At 36.7% G+C, this 21,962-nt stretch overlaps 1 long non-coding RNA gene across 1 annotated transcript in view; it reads right to left on the reverse strand.

Annotated features, from left to right (window-relative positions):
- Positions 1 to 409: 409 nt before the first annotated feature.
- Positions 410 to 21,962, reverse strand: part of LOC309964695 — a 312,889-nt gene continuing 291,336 nt past the window's right edge. Inside the window, exon 2 of the long non-coding RNA XR_014326360.1 lies at positions 410 to 597. This is a non-coding gene — a long non-coding RNA (uncharacterized lncRNA). The remainder of the gene's footprint in view (positions 598 to 21,962) is intronic.

The raw sequence follows: 21,962 nt of genomic DNA on the forward strand, positions 1-21,962 counted from the left end.
CCTCCCTCCCTCCCCCCGGCCTGAGAGCCAGAGTCCCGGAAGCAGTGGCTCCTTTAACCCTGTCCTGTCTGAGCGAAGAAACGACGCCCTCCGGAGACCTACACGCAGAGGCGGGGCCAAATCCAAAGCTGAGCCCCTGGGAGCTGTGAGAACACAGAAGAGAAAGGGAAATCTCTCCCAGCAGCCTCAGGAGCAGCGGATTAAATCTCCACAATCAACTTGATTTACCGTGCATCTGTGGAATACTGAATAGACAACGAATCATCCCAAATTAAGGCGGTGGACTTTGAGAGCAAGATTTATGATTTTTTCCCCTTTTCCTCTTTTTGTGTGTATGTGTATGCTTCTGTGTGAGATTTTGTCTGTATAGCTTTGCCTCCACCATTTGTCCTAGGGTTCTATCCATCTGTTTTTCTTTTTTCTCTTAATAATTATTTTTTTATTTTAATAACTTTATTATATTTTATCTCACTTTATTTTATTTTACTTTATCTTCTTTCTTTCTTTTTTCCGTCCCTCCCTCCTTCCTTCCTTCCTCCCTCCCTCCCTCCCTCCCTCCTTTCTTTCTTTCTTTCTGTCTTTCTTTCTTTCTTTCTACTTCTGCTAATTCTTTCTTTCTACTTTTTCTCCCTTTTATTCTGAGCCGTGTGGATGAAAGGCTCTTGGTGCTGCAGCCAGGAGTCAGTGCTGTGCCTCTTAGGTGGGAGAGCAGGATACAAAACTAATGCACAGAAATCTCTGGCATTCCTATACACTAATGAAGAAAAATCTGAAAGTGAAATCAAGAAAACACTCCCATTTACCATTGCAACAAAAAGAATAAAATATCTAGGAATAAACCTACCTAAGGAGACAAAAGACCTGTAGGCAGAAAATTATAAGACACTGATGAAAGAAATTAAAGATGATACAAATAGATGGAGAGATATACCATGTTCTTGGATTGGAAGAACCAACATTGTGAAAATGACTCTACTACCCAAAGCAATCTACAGATTCAATGCAATCCCTATCAAGCTACCACTGGCATTTTTCACAGAACTAGAACAAAAAATTTCACAATTTGTATGGAAACACAAAAGACCCTGAATAGCAAAAGCAATCTTGAGAACGAAAAAGGGAGCTGGAGGAATCAGGCTCCCTGACTTCAGACTATACTACAAAGCTACAGTAATCAAGAGAGTATGGTACTGGCACAAAAACAGAAAGATAGATCAATGGAACAGGATAGAAAGCAGGAAACCATGAACAAGACCAAAAGACAACCCTCAGAATGGGAGAAAATATTTGCAAATGAAGCAACTGACAAAGGATTAATCTCCAAAATTTATAAGCAGCTCATGCAGCTTAATAACAAGAAAACAAATAACCCAATCCAAAAATGGGCAGAAGACCTAAATAGACATTTCTCCAAAGAAGATATACAGACTGCCAACAAACACATGAAAGAATGCTCAACATCACCAATCATTAGAGAAATGCAAATCAAAACTACAATGAGATATCATCTCACACCAGTCAGAATGGCCATCATCAAAAAATCTAGAAACAATAAATGCTGGAGAGGGTGTGGAGAAAAGGGAACCCTCTTGCTCTGTTGTTGGGAATGTAAATTGATACAGCCACTGTGGAGAACAGTATGGAGGTTCCTTAAAAAACTACAAATAGAACTACCATATGACCCAGCAATCCCACTACTGGGCATATACCCTGAGATAACCATAATTCAAAAAGAGTCATGTACCAAAATGTTCATTGCAGCTCTATTTACAATAGCCCGGAGATGGAAATAACCTAAGTGTCCATCATTGGATGAATGGATAAAAAAGATGTGGCACATATATTCAATGGAATATTAGCCATAAAAATAAATGAAATTGAGATAATTTGTAGTGAGGTGGATAGACCTAGAGTCTGTCATACAGAGTGAAGTAAGTCAGAAAGAGAGAGACAAATACCGTATGCTAACACATATATATGGAACTTAAGAAAAAAAAAATGTCATGAAGAACCTAGGGGTAAGACAGGAATAAAGACACAGACCTACTAGAGAATGGACTTGAGGATATGGGGAGGGGGAAGGGTAAGATGTGACAAAGCGAGAGAGAGGTATGGACATATATACACTACAAAACGTAAGGTAGATAGCTAGTGAGAAGCAGCCGCATAGCACAGGGAGATCAGCTCGGTACTTTGTGACCACCTGGAGGGGTGGGATAGGGAGGGTGGGAGGGAGGGAGATGCAAGAGGGAAGAGATATGGGAACATATGTATATATATAACTGATTCATTTTGTTGTAAAGCAGAAACTAACACACCATTGTAAAGCAATTATACTACAATAAAGATGTTTAAAAATTAAAAAATAAAAAAAGCTAAAAGGAAGTTTCATGGGGCAGAGTACAGTAAATGCAGAAATGGAAATAAATGTGTGTAACACAACAGCCCTAATTCTGACATCACAGATGTTCTTTGTAAACACCATTTATGTTTTTTTATCCTAATTTAGGAGATTTAATTTCTTATATTCATGAATGTTCACTAGTAGACTATATACAGTATATGATTTTTAAACTGAAATAAATATTGCCCATAATCACAAAAAAATAAATAAGTAAATAAAAATATATTTCTAGAGATAAAACATTTTGCTCATTATTCATTATATATCTTTTCACAATATTGTCACATGATTTAGTTTTCCTAATGAAACCTATCAGATGTTTATTTTACCTAAAATCTTGCTTTTAGACTAGTAAGGTATTAAAATTTTTCAGTATTCTCACTGTGTAGATGATGAGACTGAGAGACTTACCCAAGACCACATAGCTGGTAAGAGAAAAACACAGCAATTTTTCTCTCTTTACTGCTCATTTAGTTTCACACTTGGGTCAATTCACTGTCAGTAAACCTGTTCTATACATTGGAGGAAGATTAAACTTAGGATTCTTGCTAGGTTAGCATATATAATTTTCAAAAGAAAACTAAAGATAGAACCAGTAGCTTTGCAATTTTATACAACTTAATGTACTAGTTAAACTCATTGTTGAGCTAGGTCCAAAGTCATATGACCCAGGATATTCATAAAATTATGCATTTTCTTTGTATCTTAGTATCTAGAGTAATAGTGAATTCTTCCATGGTTTTAAATGTACATAAGTAGTTTTAAAATGACCTTCAATCAAATACCTGCATTCCAGGTGTTCAGGAAGAATTCACTTAGAGTGTAAAACTGGATTTGAAGTTTCTTTAGTCAAACATATTCACCTAGATTTTGCATTTCTACATTTCGCATTCTTACATCCAAAAAAGAAGGGAGCAAAAAGGAAGAGAAAAGATCATGCTACTTAATTTGATCAAGATAAAGGGAAAGTAGGGAAGGAAGAATGAGCAAAGATGGGGCCTAATGAGTTAACTACACTGACTATAGAGACCAGCAAAATCATGGGGCAGAGCAAGCAAGCTTAAAAAATTTTCTTGGTGATCAAGCTATATAAGCAGCAACAAGACAGTAGGTATACAGAAAGATCCAGACTGAGCAACTCTCCATTCAAGGCCAAATTCACACAGATAACATGCACATTAGAAGATGGGGTAGGTAGGATGGGGGTTGCCTCTCAGGAGGAACTGAGAGGCAAGTCAGAAGCTTCTATAGATTAGTTGGGGAACCAAACTTAGGGAATTTTGTCTTTGTGATGGTTAATTTTATGTGTCAACTTGACTGGGCTAAGTGATGCTCAGAGAGCTGGTAAACTTTATTTCTGGGCATGTCAGTGAGGGTACCTTAAGAAGACATTACCATTTGAATCAGTAAGTGACTGAGCAAAGAAGATTTGCCCTCATCAGTGTGGGTGGGCACCATCTTCACAACTATTGGGGGCCCAAATAGAGCAAAAAGGTGGAGGAAGGATAAATTCTCTTTCTCTCTTCTTAAGCTGGGCTATCCAACGTTATCCTTCCCTCAAACATTAGAGTTCCTGGATCTCCTGCTTTGACTTCAGATTGAATTATACCACCAATTTTCTTAGTTCTCCAGCATGCAAATGTCATATTGCGGCATATCTGAGCCTCCATAATTGGATGAGCCAATTTTCATAATAAATATTCTTTTATCTATCTATCTATCTATCTATCTATCTATATCTTATTGGTTCTGTTTCCTTGGAGACTCTAACTAATATGGTCCTAGGGTGAAGAAGTTCTAAAGGTATTTTGGCTGGCCAAGGACATTTTGAAGTAGTAGAATAACCTCTTGGTCTCAGTCGTTTAAATTACTAGATGCCCCAGGCTGCTCCTGACAGTAGTGATTAAAAAAATTATAGATTGACCCCTGGAGATCTGAGTCTAGGCATATTGAGAGCTGTGATTAGTTTTGAGTAGGTTTGATATATAACACCACAGTGATTATGGTGCACCATTCAGAATAACTACAGTTTTCACTTGTTGATTAAGGAAGGTAGGGTTGTTATAAATTTATATTTTAAAATTTATGACAATTTTTAAATAGATGTTTTCCATTTGAGATATACATTCTTTGGTCCTAAAAACTTAAGAACAAAATGCTGCTCTTTAGTCAACCTATCAAGTTTCAAATTAGTCTGAAAAGGCTCTGTCTCATTCTGTTTCTTCTAAATGCCTCTTTAGAATTTGACTTTCTCATTAAAATAGAAATGGTAAGAATACACTAAAACAGACTTGCTGTGGCAGAGCCAACACACACACCCTCTGTGATTTTCCCTATCTAAGTTCAGAAATATCTCTGGTTCCCTCCACATTGCCAACTCACACTGAATATTCACGTTCATCCTCATTTATTTATGTTCAGCCTGGATAATAGAAAGAAATTCACATTGAGGGTTCAAGACAGCAGAGTAGAAGGACGTGAACTCACTCCCTCTTGCGAGAGCACTGGAATCACAACTAATTACTGAACAATCATCAACAGGAAGACACTGGAACCCACCAAAAAATATACCCCAAATCCAAAGACAAAGGAGAAGCTACAATGAGATGGTAGGAGGGGTGCAATCACAATAAAATCAAAACCCATAACTGCTGGGTGGGTAACTCACAAACTGGAGAAAAATTATACCACAGAAATCCACCCACTGGAGCAAAGCTTCTGAGCCCCATGTCAGGCTTTCCAACCTGGGGGGGGGTCCCACAATGGGAGGGGAATTCCCAGAGAATCAGACTCTGAAGGCTAGTGGGATTTGATTGCAGGACTTTGACAGGACTGGGGTAAACAGAGACTCCACTCTTGGAGGGCACACACAAAGTAGTGTGTGCATCAGGACCCAGAGGAAGGAGCAATGACCCCATAGGAGACTGAAACAGACCTACCTGCTAGTGTTGGAGGGTCTCCTGCAGAGTTGGGGGTGGCTATGGCTCACGGTGGGGACAATGACACTGGCAGCAGAAGTACTGGGACTTACTCCTTGGCATGAGCCCTTCCGGAGTCTGCCATTAGCCCACCAAAGAGCCTGTAGTATCTAGTGCTGGGTCATCTCAGGCCAAAACACCAACAGGGAGGGAATTCAGGCCCACTCATCAGCAGACAAGCAGATTAAAGTCTTACTGAGCTCTGCCCACCAGAGCAACTCCCAGCTCTACCCACCACAAGTCCCTCCCATCAGAAAACTTGCACAAGCCTCTTAGATAGCCTCATCCACCAGAGGGCAGGCAGCAGAAGCAAGAAGAACTACAATCCTGAAGCCTGTGGAACAAAAACCACATTCACAGAAAGATAGACAAAGTGAAAAGGCAGAGGACTATGTACTATATGAAGGAACAACATAAAACCCCAGAAAAACAATTAAATGAAGTGGAGATAGGTAACCTTCCAGAGAAAGAATTCAGAATAATGATAATGAAGATGATCCATGACCTTGGAAGAGGAATAGAGGCAAAGATAGAGAAGATGCAAGAATAAAGAACAAACACTTAGATGATTTAAAGAACAAACAAACAGAGATGAACAATATAATAACTGAAATGAAAAATACACTAGAAGGAATCAATAATAGAATAAGTGAGGCAGAAGAACAGATAAGTGACCTGGAAGACAGAATGAGGGAATTCACTGCCACAGAACAGAATAAAGAAAAAAGAAGGAACAGCAAAGAAGACAGCCTCTTTCTCATAAGAGACCTCTAGGACAACATTAAACACAACAACATTCGCATTATAGGGGTCTCAGAAGGAGGAGAGAGAGAGAAAGAACCCAAGAAAATATTTGAAGAGATTATAGTCGAAAACTTCCCTAACATGGGAAAGGAAATAGCCACTTAAGTCCATGAGCACAGGGAGTCCCAGGCAGGATAAACCCAAGGAGAAACAAGCCAAGACACACAGTAGTCAAACTGACAAAATTAAAGACAAAGAAAAATTATTAAAAGCAGCAAGGGAAAAATGACAAATAACATACAAGGGAACTCCCATAAGGTTAACAGCTGATTTCTCAGCAGAAACTCTATAAGGCAGAAGGAAGTGGCATGATATATTTAAAGTGATGAAAGGGAAGAATCTACAACCAAGATTACTCTATCCGGCAAGGGTCTCATTCAGGTTCAATGGAGAAATCAGAAGGTTTACAGACAAGCAAAACTAATACAATTCAGCACCACCAAACCAGCTCTACAACAAATGCTAAAGGAACGTCTCTAAGTGGGAAACACAAGAGAAAAAAGGATCTACAAAAACAAACCCAAAACAATTAAGAAAATGGTCATAGGAACATACATATCGATAATTACATTAAATGAGAATGGATTAAATGCTCCAACCAAAAGACACAGGCTTGCTGAATGGATACAACAACAAGACCCATATATATGCTGTCTACAAGAGATCCACTTCAGATTTAGGGACACGTACAGACTGAAAGTGAGGGGATTGAAAAAGATATTACATGCAAATGAAAATCAAAAGAAAGCTGGAGTAGCAATACTCACGTCAGATAAAATAGACTTCACAATAAGAATGTTAGAAGAGACAAGGAAGGACACTACATAGTGATCAAAGGATCAATCCAAGAAGAAGATACAATAATTATAAACATATATGCAACCAACATAGAAGCACCTCAATACATAGGGCAAATGCTAAAAGCTATAAAAGAGGAAATTGACAGTAACACAATAGTAGTGGGGGAATTTTACACCTCACTTACACCATTGGACAGATCATCCTTAACACCTCACTTACACCATTAGACAGATCATCCAGACAGAAAATTAATAAGGAAACACAAGTTTTAAATGACACAATAGACCAGATAGATTTAATTGATATTTTTAGGACATTCCATCCAAAAACAGCAGATTACACTTTCTTCTCAAATACACAAGGAACATTCTCCAGGATAGATCACATCTTGGGTCACAAATCAAGCCTTGGTAAATTTAAGAAAACTGAAATGATATCAAGCATCTTTTCCAACCACAATGCTATGAGATAAGAAGTATATTACAGGGGGGAAAAACGTAAAAAAAAAAAAATGGAGGCTAAACAATACATTACTAAATAACCAAGAAATCACTGAAGAAATCAAAGAGAAAATCAAGAAATACTTAGAAACAAATGACAATGAAAACACGATGATCCAAAACCTATGGGATGCAGCAAAAGCAGTTCTAAGAGGGAAGTTTATAGTTATACAAGCCTACCTCAAGAAACAAGAAAAATTTCTAGTAAACAATCTAACCTTACACCTAAATGAACTAGAGAAAAAAGGACAAACAAAACCCAAAGTTGGTAGAAGGAAAGAAATCATAAAGATCAGAGCAGAAATAAATTAAATAGAAACAAAGAAAACAATAGCAAAGATCAATAAAACTAAAAGCTGGTTCTTTGAGAAGATAAACAAATTGATAAACCTTTAGCCAGACTCATCAAGAAAAAGAGGGAGAGGACTCAAATCAATAAAAATAGAAACTAAAAAGGAGAAGCTTCAACAGACAATGCAGAAATACACAGAATCATAAGAGACTACTACAAGCAACTCTATGCTAATAAGATGGACAACCTGGAAGAAATGGACAAATTCTTAAAAAGGTATAACCTGCCAAGGCTGAACCAGAAAGAAATAGAAAATATGAACAGACAAATCACAAGTAATGAAATTGAAAGTGTGTTTAAAAATCTTCCAACAAACAAAGTCCAGGACCAGACGACTTCAGAGGTGAATTCTACCAAACATTTAGAGAAGAGCTAACACCCTTCCTTCTCAAACTCTTCCCCAAAATTGCAAAGAACATTCCCAAACTCATTCTACTAGGCCACCATCACCCCAGAACCAGACAAAGATATCACAAAAAAAGAAAATTACAGACCAATATCACTGATGAAAATTCAGTGATGAATATTTCACTGAAATGCTAGCAAACAGAATCCAACAACACATTTAAAGGATCATACACCATGATCAAGTGGGATTTATCCCAGGGATGCAAGCATTCTTCAGTATATGCAAATCAATCAATGTGATACAACATATTAACAAACTGAAGAATAAAAACCATATGATCATCTAAATAGATGCAGGAAAAGCTTTTGACAAAATTCAGCACCCATTTATGATAAAAACTCTCCAGAAAGTGGGCATAGAGGGAAAGTACCTCAACATAATAAAGGCCATATAGGACAAGCCCACAGCAAACATCATTCTCAATGGTGAAAAACTGAAAGCATTTCCTCTAAGATCAGGAACAAGACAAGGATGTCCACTCTCGCCACTATTATTCAACATAGTTTTGGAAGTCCTAGCCATAGCAATCTGAGAAGAAAAAGAAATAAAAAGAATACAAATTGGAAAAGAAGTAAAACTGTCACTGTTTGCAGATGACATGATAGTATACATAGATAATCCTAAAGATGCCACCAGAAAACTACTAAAGCTAATGAATGAATTTGGTAAAGTTGCAGGACACAAAATTAATGCAAACAAATCTCTTGCATTCTTATATACTAACAATGAACTATCAGAAAGAGAAATTAAGGAAACAATCCCATTCACCATTGCAACGAAAAGAATAAAATACCTAGGAACAAACCTACCAAAGGAGGTAAGAGACCAGTACTCAGAAAACTACAAGACACTGATGAAAGAAATCAAAGATGACACAGACTGATGGAGAGATATACCATGTTCTTGGATTGGAAGAATCAATATTGTGAAAATGACTATACTACCCAAAGCAATCTACAGATTAAATGCAATCCCTATCAAAATACCGATGGCATTTTTTTTTACAGAACTAGAACAAAAAATCTTAAAATTTGTATGGAGACACAAAAGACATCAAATAGCCAAAGCAATCTTGAGGGAAAAAAGCAGAGCTGGAGGAATCAGACTCCCTGGCTTCAGACTATACTACAAAGCTACAATAATCAAGAATATGGTACTGGCACAAAAACAGAAATTTACATCAGTGGAACAGGATAGAAACCCCAGAAATAAACCCACACACTTATGGTCAACTAATCTATGACAACGGAGGCAAGAATATACAATGGAGAAAAGACAGTCTCTTCAATAAGTGGTGCTGGGAAAACTGGACAGCTACATGTAAAAGAATGAAATTAGGACACTGCCTAACACCATACACAAAAAATAAACTCAAAATGGATTAAAGAGCTAAGTGTAAGACCTAACACTATAAAACTCTTAGAGGAAAACATAGGCAGAACACTCTTTGTCATAAATCACAACAAGGTCTTTTTTTGATCCACCTCCTAGAGTAATGCAAATAAAAACAAAAATAAACAAATGGGACTTAATGAAACTTAAAAGCTTTTTGCACAGCAAAGATAACTATAAACGAGATGAAAAGACAACCCTCAGAATGGGAGAAAATATTTGCAAACGAATCAACAGACAAAGGATTAATCTCCAAAATATATAAACAGCTCATGCTGCTCAATATTAAAAAAACAAATGACACAATCAAAACGTGGGCAGAAGACCTAAATAGACATTTCTCCAAAGAAAGACATACAGATGGCCAACAGACACATGAAAAGCTGCTCAACATCACTAATTATAAGAGAAATGCAAATCAAAACTACAATGAGGTATCACCTCACCCTGGTTAGAATGGGCTTCAACAGAAAATCTACAAACAATGAATGCTGGAGAGGGTGTGGAGAAAAAGGAACCCAGTTGCACTGTTGGTGGGAATGTAAACTGATACAGCCACTATGGAGAACAGTATGGAGGTTCCTTAAAAAACTACAAATAGAACTACCATATGACCCAGCAATCCCACTACTGGGTATATACCCAGAGAAAACTGTAATTCAAAAAAGACACATGCACCCCAATGTTCCTTGCAGCACTGTTTACAATAGCCAGGTCATGGAAGCAACCTAAATGCCCATCGACAGACAAATGGATAAAGAAGATGTGGTACATATATACAATGGAATATTACTCAGCCATAAAAAGGAACTAAATTGGTTCATTTGTGGAGACGTAGATGGACCTAGAGACTGTCATACAGAGTGAAGTAAGAGTGAAGAAAGAGAAAAATATCGTATATTAACGCATATATGTGGAATCTAGGAATATGGTACAGATGAACTGGTTCGCAAGGCAGAAATAGAGACACAGATGTAGAGAACAAACATATGGACACCAAGGGGGGAAAGTGGGGGGTGGGGGGTTGGTGGTGGTGGGATGAGTTGGGAGATTGGGATTGCCATATATATTCTATTATGTATAAAATAGATAACTAATAAGAACCTGCTGTATAAAAAAATAAAATAAAATTCAAAAAAATTAAAAATGCAGAGGGAATCCCTTCTGCTCTATAGAATGGTTGCCATAGAGTGGACCATATTTGCCTATGAAATCCAGTCTTTCAACTGCATTCATCTGTGACAATAAATTTAAGGCTTACACCAACAAAGAGAGCAGAGAGAAAAAAATGAAACACTTTGCCAGAGCTTGACTGGACAGCTGTTATTTTTTGTTAGGGATATAAGAGTTTATAAGAAAGTACCTCTCAAAGATGGAATGCTTATATGTATATTCTTTACAGATGAAACTTTAAAGAAAAACCCCTCAATAGAATGCTGTAAATGTACATGTACAGAAACATATGTGAGCACAAATGGCAATATTTAAAATGATCTGAAGTCAGAAAACTGCAATAAAATCTGTATTCTTCCATTTTCCTTAAAAAAAAAAAAGAAATTCACATTGACTTAAAGGATTCCTGATGAGCAGTAAACACAAAATTAACTTTCTTAAAACTTCAAGATTTATGTCAATGAAAAGAAGAGTTAAAAAAGAAAAAAATTAAAAGTACTTAAGTGGGTTCTTCCTTTAGGTCTATCTAAATGTTATATATATCTTCGAAAACACCATGGATATAAAAAAGTGTATAGCTTATAAAAGCTGTATGAATAAGCAAGCAACATTTCTAATTTTCTTATCTGTGAAATGGGGATGATATTAATTCACTTCAAGGGTGATTGTGAACCAAAAAATTTGTTAAGTGTTGTCCAAAATGCAATGCATGCCATTATTATAATCACTGATGTAAAGCTCTATCTGGATTGGTAGTCAAACAAGAGGTCACCAAATGCCAGATGGATGGCATAAAGATGATCACAGTAACTAGTCAAATTTTGAAGTTGGAAAAATATAATTCAGAGGGTCTAACCCAGACCTACTGAATTAAAACTTCTGCAGATGAATCTGAATTTATTTTAAAGTTCCCGTGGTAATTCTGATAGCTAGCCAAATTTGGATTTTAGTGAATAAACACACGTTAAAACTGCTGATATTAATACCAGTTTTAAGAGCTAATTTTTACTGTGTGTTTATGGTTTGCCTGGCATTTTGCTATGTGTGATATATGACACATTCTTGTAACCACCATAGAAAGGAAGAGCTGTAGGTTAATCTCATTTGACAAACTAGGAAATAGGAAGAGAGGTGAAGTAACTCCCTAAAGTTGATAGAGTGGGATGATGCCAAAGCTGGGACCCAAACCTAGGTCTTCCTGGAAACTTAGGTCTTCCTGACTCCAGAACTAGCCCAGTAATCTTCAATAGTATACTATACCATCCATTCTAAAACACTGTACAGACACTCTTCTAATTTTTTTTCCTGTGGAGTTCAGTAGCTCCATAACAACTAAAACCATTTGAGCACATTCTTCTTTTTTAAATGATCGTGTTTTGAGCAACGGGTAAGGAATGTGTTTCCAATTATAAATCCGTATGAAATTATGAATAGATTCCCCTCAATTCCTCCTCTGTTCCTTTTATAGTGTCAACACATTTGTAGCTTTTAGAATTACCTACACATTTTAGAACTAATTAGAAAACTTTAAGAATTATGAAATATTCACAAAGCCTTTCTATCTTTTTTTTTTCCTTTCTAAACAAGAACAACAGCAAATGCCCCTTTCCTTTTAGAAAGCTACTTATCACCAAAAGAATCTAATGCATCCAAGCACCTTTTCTGTTGTTGTTGTTTTTGGTCTTTATTTGCTGACTTCCATTTTAACTTACTTGCTAGTTTCCAGACATGAACATGGATCTATTGATGATATGGACTTAGAATTATATGTGAAAGGTCAGTTATAGTTACCAAGGGGAATTTTTAGTTTTGCATTAGTAAGGATGCTGACCACACCTCTGCAGCAAGAGACCCAAAAACAAAGTGGTTTATGCAATACACATTTTTAAAAAATTTTACAAAGTCATTCAGGGTTGTTACAGAGGGTAAAAGAGATCAAACATCCAGGATTCTTCTATCTTTTGGTCTTTGCCTTCCTCCACATGTGGTGCACAGATCACGGTTTAAGGATACCACTTACCCAGACTTGCAGTAAAGCCAATGTGAAAAGAAAAAAGGAGGGAGAAGTGCACCTCTTTCTTTTAATGCCGTGACCCCAAAGTTGCTCACATCTCTTTTGCTCCTATGGCATTGGAAAGAACCTAGTCACATGGCTACACCTAGGTGCATGGGAGACTGTACAGTACTGTTAGATGTGTAACCACGCACTTAGGTACGACTTATATTACTATATACGAAGAAAATGGAGGAGAAGGCAACTGGCAGCCTCTGCCACCATCTTGAAGATCCCCATTGTTTAGTAGGTAAACATTTATGAGTGTTTAGAAGAGGTACAGTTGTATTTTTTCTACCTTGATGCTGTTTCTTGACCTAGTTCACCTAATCTGTGGTTAGAATTTAATAAGGAAAGCTTATTTATGTCAAAGATTAGAACAGGTGCCTACAGCATCAGTAAACATTTCTTCTTTTTTGACTGTGCCATCTCTCCAGCTGCTAATGAGGTCCTGATGGATGAGAGCTTTACAATAAATACTCAGATATTTTAAATAAAATATTTTCTATTAATGTATTGCAGCTTCAGTGCCTTCTGTCAAATTAGGCAAATGTCCTCTACTATTGAAAGCAGCATAAAAAAATAGAAAGGACATTTAACATTCAACAAATGTCAGGAAACATTCATCCTATTCTTGACTGTACAGGTGACTAGCTGAATGGGCTTGGACAAGATATACTGTGGTCTTTAAAGGGTTGTGGGCAAAATAATCATGCTCCAAATACCTCCAGATCTTAATCCCCAGAACCTGTAAATATGGCAAAGGGGAATTAAGTCTGCAGGTGGAATAAAGGCTGCTAATCAGCTGACCTTGAGATGGTGAGTTATACTGTATAATCCTTGTGGGCTGAATATGATCACAAGGGTATTGTTTTAAATCATTATATTTGTGGTAACTTGTTATAGCAGTAATAGAAAATGAATACCCTTGGTTATACTATATTTAGATTCAAGAGTTTTACTGCATGATTCAACTAATCTCTGGGCTGGCACACTAAATATACCATCTCAGTTAATGCCTTTGACTCTATGAAGTAGTATTAAAGGAAACCCACTATTAAGGAAGTTAAGTAATTTGCTCAAAGTCACATAGAAATTGCTCAAAATTTATGATCTCCTATTTAAGATACTGTAGTCAAGGATCATAGAGGGCTTCTGATCCATTAATTTTATGATATATTGAATACCAGAGAATAGGAGTTGACAAACTTTTCTATAAATAGCCACCCAGTAAATGTTTTAGGCTTTGCACACCAAATGTTCTCTGTTCATCCTCCATTCTTCCATTGTAGCATGAAAGCACCCCAATAAAACTTATAAAAATTTACAAAAATAAGCAGTGGGCCAAAATTAGCCCATACATATTGTTTACCAACTACTGCTCTAGAATAAAAGAGCTTAAGTATAGGGAAATCTATGAAATTGTTTAGCTGAATGGAGATTATTCTCTATGTGTAGGTAAAGACTTAATGGAAGGTGTAACTCATAATGAACTGGACTTTATACTAGTACTTCCCATTGGTTATTCCCTTCCTGATATGCAGCCGTTGCTCCCCTCCAACTCCCATATCTACACTACTAACTCCTTCTCTCCTTTCACTTTATCATTAAATCTCATCTTCTCTGTGACGCCTACCTGGATCAAACCATTTAAAATGACGACTTTTCTGCCATTATCTCATGATAGAACCTGTTTTCTCTGTTCTATATTTTTTTCTTCTAAGATATTTCTTAGATTTTAATATATAAAATATTTATTCTTTTTATCTATAGTTTAGTGCCTGTTTTCCCCTAATAAAAATGATCTTTGCCTGGTTTGTTTGCTGATCTATCTCACGCGCCTAATATAGTACCTAGTATATAGCACACTCTCAATAAGTATTTGTTCACTAAATATTGTCCGTGGCATCTTGTTTGTATTTTTTTTGGGGGGGGTCAGGTCAGATTTGTAAAGTATTAATTTTCTTACACTTGAAGTGCATAAGTGACCAGAAGACTTCATTTAATAATAAACTTTATTTTCCATTGGGATATCGCTCTTTTCGCTGCTTTGTTAAACACAAACCTGATTTCATTTAACCTACTGAATCTTCCCCCATTCAAATGGATATGAGGTTTTCTATTCCTAACTGGAAACTCACCTTCCAATGCAATTCCAAATATTTGTTGCTTTTCTTCCCAGAGAGTCTCACATCAGTGATCATAAAGCACTTTAAAAATATTTCAGAAACAATTGGCTATTTAAATGCAATCTCCAGTATGATAATGAAGGAAAGGAGAGGCATTGTAAGACAGAAGTGAAAGATAGAGCATGCTTGTGTTTATCCTAGAGCTATATTGGGATTCCTATAATGATTAATGATGCAATAATATAATAAGAACTCAGTGGCCATGAGGCAGTGGCATTTGCAAATAAAGAATGAGATCGGAAAGTAATCAGGAGCAACTCTGAACTTAGTTAAGGTTCCAAGTTATGCACCATTTTTTATATCATGTTAGTTCATCTCCTTTCATATTACTACCCTAAATCATTTTGCTCTAAGGAAGAAAGAACAGCTGAGTGGAGTATGAAGATTAACAGGCAGTGTATCTATTTCTGTTTGCTACGATGAACACCTAAAGTTTAGAAAAGAAATAGGAACTTCTTGATTCGCAAATTGGATGGGAAAATTGCCCAAGAACAGATCTCCTGCTGAACATACTTCCTAACCCTGGTCATACTAGAATAATGCAATATTGGTTCTTATTAAACCACATCCAAGCTGTGAAGAGACCACAAATATACATGACCAGCAATCACAGCAAATTGAAAGAAACCAAGTCTTCACAACATTTTAATCAAGTTGAAAGCCTGATGATCAGAATGGGGGCTGTTTATTAATTCAAAGTCTACATCTCTGGACTTTTGCGTCTGTCTTTCTTGATATCAGCCCCTCTTTGGAAACTCAGACCTCGTTTCTAATTGACAGCTTGATATCTCCAATTGGAAATCTTGGCCAAAGGCCACTGACACCATAAACCCATCATGTCCAAAATAGAATTTGTCACCTTCCCTTAAAATGCCTGTTAATAGCACAAGCCACACAGATTTGATCCCACCTGCACTTCCACTATCTAATCACTAAAATCACAAAATTTTACAGTAGTCCCCCCTTTTCTGCAATTTTGCTTCTGCACTTTCAGTTACCCATGGTCAACCACGGTCTGAAAATGTTAAATGGGGATTTCCAGAAATAAGCAATTCATAAGTTTTAAATTGGGTGCCGTTCTGAGTAACATGATGAAATCTGGCACTGTCCTAATCCAACCTGCTCAGGACAGGAATCATCCCTTTGTCCAGCATATCCTGCCCATTAGTCACTTAGTAGCTGGCTTGGTTTTCAGATTAACTATTGTGGTTTTGTGGTGCTTGTATTCAAGTAATCCTTATTTTACTTAGTAATGTCCCCAAACCACAATGGCAGTAATGTTGGCAACTCAGATACTCCAAAGAGAAGCTGTAAAGTGCTTCCTTTAAGTGAAAATGTAAAAGTTCTCAACTTAACAAAGAAGAAAAACTTGTATGCTGAGGTTGCTAAGACCTATGGTAAGAATGAATCTTCTGTTCATGAAATTGTGAAGCAAAATCATTCATTCTAGTTTTGCTGTTGCACTTCAAACTGTATATGTTATGGCCATATGTTATCACTTATCTGTGATAAGTACTTAGATGGAAAAGGCATTACATTTGTAGAATATTTAGAGAGAGACACACACACTCACATAACTTTTATTACAGTTATTACAGTGAATTGCTATAATTGTTCTATTTTATTATTATTGTCATTTATCTCATTGTACCTAACTTATAAATTAAATTTTGCCATGGGTAAGTATGTATAGGAAAAAAAATAGTATATCTAGGGTTTGGGACTATCCACAATTTCAGGCATCCACTGGGGGTCATGGAACATATCCCTTTTGAATAAGAAGGGACTACTGTATACTCTCAGAGTCCTTCATATTGTGTTCATTTTCACCTACATTACCCATTCAGGACTTTATGACATCTCTACTTTGTCATTATAATAGCCTTCTCACTGGTCTACCACCTTCTCTCTCTCCAAGGCAACATCCTGCAACCAGATTAATCTTCTTAAATTATAGCTCTGATGATAATCTGCTCACATACTTCACAAATCTTCAATACCTACCAAATTAAGGATGCATTTCTTCTCTTTGCATTCAGTTCCTCTGAGACATTGTTGAACTACCTTTCCAGCAGCATCTCCAAAATGCTGCCAAACACAGAGACCAAACTGTGGCAAAACCCCCTTAACATTCCAACATTAGTGCTTTTGTTCACAATACATTCTCTATCTAGAAAGTCCTCCCTTAACTCTTTTGCCTGTGAAAATTCTACCTGGGAATCTCACACATGAATCTCTTTGTTAACATATTACTATCTTCTTAAAATGTTGTATCCCACCTCTGTCGAATATGTGTGATCCTTTGTTAGTATTTTTTATATCCTCATGCCACTCCAATTAAGGCAGGAAAGACTGCTTCATCCGCATTTGTATCCTCCTTGGCTTCTTGCATAGGGTACCATAATGAATAAGCACTCATTACATGTATATGGAAAAAAGTACGCTGAAACAAGGAATATGAACAAGAATATGCCTAAAGATTTCTAAAAGTTAGTGAGAGGTTTCCAATCTTTTTACAATTTCAGTTTCTATGTTTTTTACCCTATCCTGAAAATTCTGAATGATGTCATTTTTTTCACAAGGAGACCAAATGTATTGAAATTCAGTTAATCAAATATCAGGAACAACCTAAGTTTCTTAGGGTCTAGAAAAATCTAAGTTTCTTCATGAGCACCTTAAACAACAATATCTGGCCCTAGATCTCAAAACAACTGTTAGGTTTGAAGCAGTGATGAGTATAAATGTTTTGGAGAGATATCTACAACTACTGTAATGGTATATGAAGATATCTGTTAGTTACATAGTTTACAAATGACCTGTGTCACTAATACTTCTGTGATTTATCACCTAAGTTACAGATAATAAATAATAGGTTTGTTGCCTATATTGATAACAAAAAAGTATTAAAGAAATAATGTTTCAGTTAAAAGTTAACAAAAAAAAATCACCGTCTTCTCATCTTTTAACGTTGCCATTGCATCTCCATTATAGCATTTATATATGACAAAGTCATCCCAAAGCAAATTTACATATTTTACAGAATCTTAGCATTTTTTTGCAATGCCCTCTGAGACAGCCTGAGTCATTCTAAAATGTCTCAAAGCAATAGATTTGCCTCAACATCCAAAATCTACAAATAATGACTCCTAAGAGAATTCCACAATAACTTTTTAAAATAAATTTATCTTATTTATTTATTTTTGGCTGTATTATGTCTTTGTTGCTGCGCACGGGCTTTCTCTAGTTGCAGCGAGCAGGGGCTACCCTTTGTTGAGGTGCGTGGGCTTCTTACTGTGGTGGCTTCTCTTGTTGCAGAACATGGGCTCTAGGCCCGTGGGCTTCAGCAGTTGCAGCACGCGGGCTCAGGAGTTGTGGCTCGCGGGCTCTAGAGCACAGGCTCAGTAGTTGTAGCGCACGGGGCTTAGTTGCTCTGCAGCATGTGGGATCTTCCCAGATCAGGGATTGAACCCATGTCCCCTGCATTGGCAAGCAGATTTTCAACCACTGCACCACCAGGGAAGCCCCACAATAATTGTTTTATGACTGCAAAGACCATATTCCAAATAAGGTCACATTCTGAGGTTCTGGGTGAGCCTGTTTTATTTAGAGTACACTATTCAGCCCACCACAATTAATAAAACAGAAGTTTTTCTCATGGTCTACTTTGTCCTAAAGTAGCCACCAATAGAAGCTTGGGAAGTCAGACTCTAGTGTAAAAATAAGAATAACGATAGCTGGTATTATTTTAGGTGAGCCCTAAATCTGATCACTGGTGTCCTTATAAAAGGAGGAAAAGACATACAAAGACACACAGAAAGACGAACGTCATGTGACGACAGAGGCAGAAATTGGAGCAAAGTAGCTACAGGCAAGGAACACCAAAGATTGTTGGAAACAACCAGAAGCTAGAAAGAATCAAGGAAGGATTTTTCCATGCTCCTCAAAGGGAGTGTGGTATTGGAGGTACCTTGATTTTGAACCTCTAGCTTCCAGAAATGTGAAAGAATAAATTTCTCTTGTTTTAGGCCACTAACTTTGTGGTAATTTTTACAGTAGCCCTAGGAAATAAATACATTACCTAATGTTTCACAGAAATTCTATTTTCAAGTGTCATGGGCAATCATATAATTCTTCTATGACATTTTTAAAGAAAAGCTTAAAAGAAAACATCCCAGGTGCTAATAATGCAAATGTTTCACACCAACTGACCGCACCATACACACACACACACACACACACACACACACACACACACACACACACACATATATTTTTTAATGTACAGAACAGTGGATAAAAGCTTAGGCTGTGTAGTCAAATAGAGCTGGATTTGAATTCCAGTTTCACCCCTTATTATCTGAGTCTTTGGGTAAGAGAGTTAACATCTTTAAACCTCAGCTCTTTATTAACAAAATCAAGAGATAACAAGAGCTATCTCATAAGGTTCTTGGGAGAATTGAAAGAGATAATGCATGTAAAATTCCTCGGTTAATGGTACATAATAGGCACACTACAACGCTAGCTGCATTGGTGTTATTTTTTTATACTATAATTATTATTATGTATCATTATTGTCTCCTGGAGAAAGGATTAACACCTCTCTTTCAAAGTTCCTTCTGTCCCATAGAATTAGAACTTCCATCAATGCTTTTCTTCCTTTAGTTGGGGAAAAAACTACTTCCTATAGGCTGGAAATTGGTTTACCTTGTTGAGAAGATGGGGAAGATTTCTGTTACTTATCAGAGTCTAGCCCACGTTACACTAGCAATCCACATCCTTACCCTGAACCTCAGAGGTTTAAGCCATCAAAGGTTTCTGTTTCACTCATCCTACATGACTGTTTCAGATCAGATGGCAGCTCTCTCCCATACCCGCTCCATTCAGGGACCCAGGTTGACCCGGTAGTTACCATCTCTGTGTCAGAGGATAAGGAATTTTCCTTTAAGAAATGGCACTTTCTCTCACATGCCGTTGGCTAAAGCTATATCTAACTCTATGCGGGCAGAAAAGTGCAATTTTACCAAGTGCCTAAAAGCGAAAAAATTGTACTTGGTGAACATTCCTGCTGACTACCATGGTGTAACTTGTATTGACCCAGGGGTTTAACTGGGCAAGTATAATGTGAGTTTTCTCTCCTCCATAGAATAAGGATACCTAAACAGTCCCCACCTCTGCAAGGGGAACCCTGTAGTTTTGTCTACTGGGTCTGCTTTTGCCTGAGTGAGTAGTTCAATTTAGGAGAGAGAGGACTCAAGTTTAAGGTCTATTACCTAATCCAGCTTTATAAATAATAAAGCATATATTTTAATCCCTATGTAACTCCAAATTCTATTTCTCCACTTAAAAAAAATCTGACAGTAAAGAGAATAATTAATCATTATTAATAAATGAGATCCATCAGAAGCCCCAACATTTAAGGGCACACATCATTCTGTGGTATATTTTTGCCAAAAATTCATAACTTGAATTTACTCATGAAAAAACATCAGACTCAAACTGAAACATTTTACAAAATTTCTGGCCAGTTAAAAATATACAGGTTATGAAAGACAAAGAGAGACTGAGGAACTCTCCTAGATTAAAAGAGATACTAAGGAGATGTGAAAACTAAATGTAATGTGGGGTCCTGAACTGGATCCACTTTAAAAAGGAGGAAAAAAAAATTACTGAGATATTTGACAAAATTTGAAATAGTATTGAAGAAATGTTAATTTCATAAGTTTCTGACCATTGTGTTTACATAAAATACTATCATTTGGGAAAACTGGGTAAAGGGTAGATGAGAATCCCTTGTTCTATTTTTTATGATATTTTATATGAAATTATTTCAAAATCAAAAGTTTAAAATGAAAGAATAAAGTTTAAAAAAAGAGCACAATGATTTTGAGAAGCAAAAACCTGGGGCAGAAGGTTTTTTCCAATTTTTTCCATTTTCTTGCCCAAATCAGTGTCCTCCTGGAATCACTGTTTTCACTTAACCAAAGTATTACCAAATCTAAAGACCCTAAGCATATTTTGCGGTTGGCTCTGTTGGATTATCCCTACCTCTTTGTTTTCTTAGCAATTGCCCTGGTAATTGACCCCTGTTTCTGAGACTTCTATTTAGAACAAGTCACTTGTATACTACTGGAATTTATTTGCTTAAAGGAAAAAAAAGAAGATTGTATCTAAAGAAAAAAATGTATCTTGTACATTACAACATAATTTAAAATGCAATTTTGTCTTCGTGAGCTAAAGGAAAATGTAATTATTCATTATTATGATGCCATTTAATCACTACATTTGCAAATGTTTGCTTCAAACCTAGTGACAGGTTTTGTTTTGAAAATGACCACTTTCGATGAAACAGTCAATAATTAGAAAAACAATGTGCAGTGAGGTTATTCAGACATTTGAACCATCAAAAGAGAATACAAATGTGATCCAGTCTTTCTAAGGGAAGGAATGCCTCACTGCAACTGTTTTGTTCCACCTACATAATTTAGCTGCTAAGTAGGATTCTTCCTTCCCTCTTATTACTATCCAAAACAAACATAGGCATTTAGTCAAATGCAGGAGATTGCAGTACTAGTGCTTCCTCACCACGTCCCATAACCACTAAATTTAGTCTTTTATATCTCTTGCCTAAAATTTTACCATTATCTGCCTCTTTGACTCATAAGCAAGAGCAGAAATCCACAATAACACACAATAACACACACACCACATACTCACAAACCGTAGAGCTACAATATACGTGTAATTAAAAACAAACAAAAAGTAGATGCTTCCAATTCATAAAGGAAAATGGTTCAAACCTCTTAACGCTGATTTCAAAGCTCTGCATAACCTGGTTCCTCTCCAGTCTCCTCCCTGGTTACCTACCACATTGTAAAAATACTCTACACTGGCGTGTCTCTGCCTGGGG

This window comes from Leucopleurus acutus (genome assembly GCF_964270905.1).
Source record: "Leucopleurus acutus genome assembly, chromosome: 8".
Taxonomy (NCBI): Eukaryota; Metazoa; Chordata; class Mammalia; order Artiodactyla; family Delphinidae; genus Leucopleurus; species Leucopleurus acutus.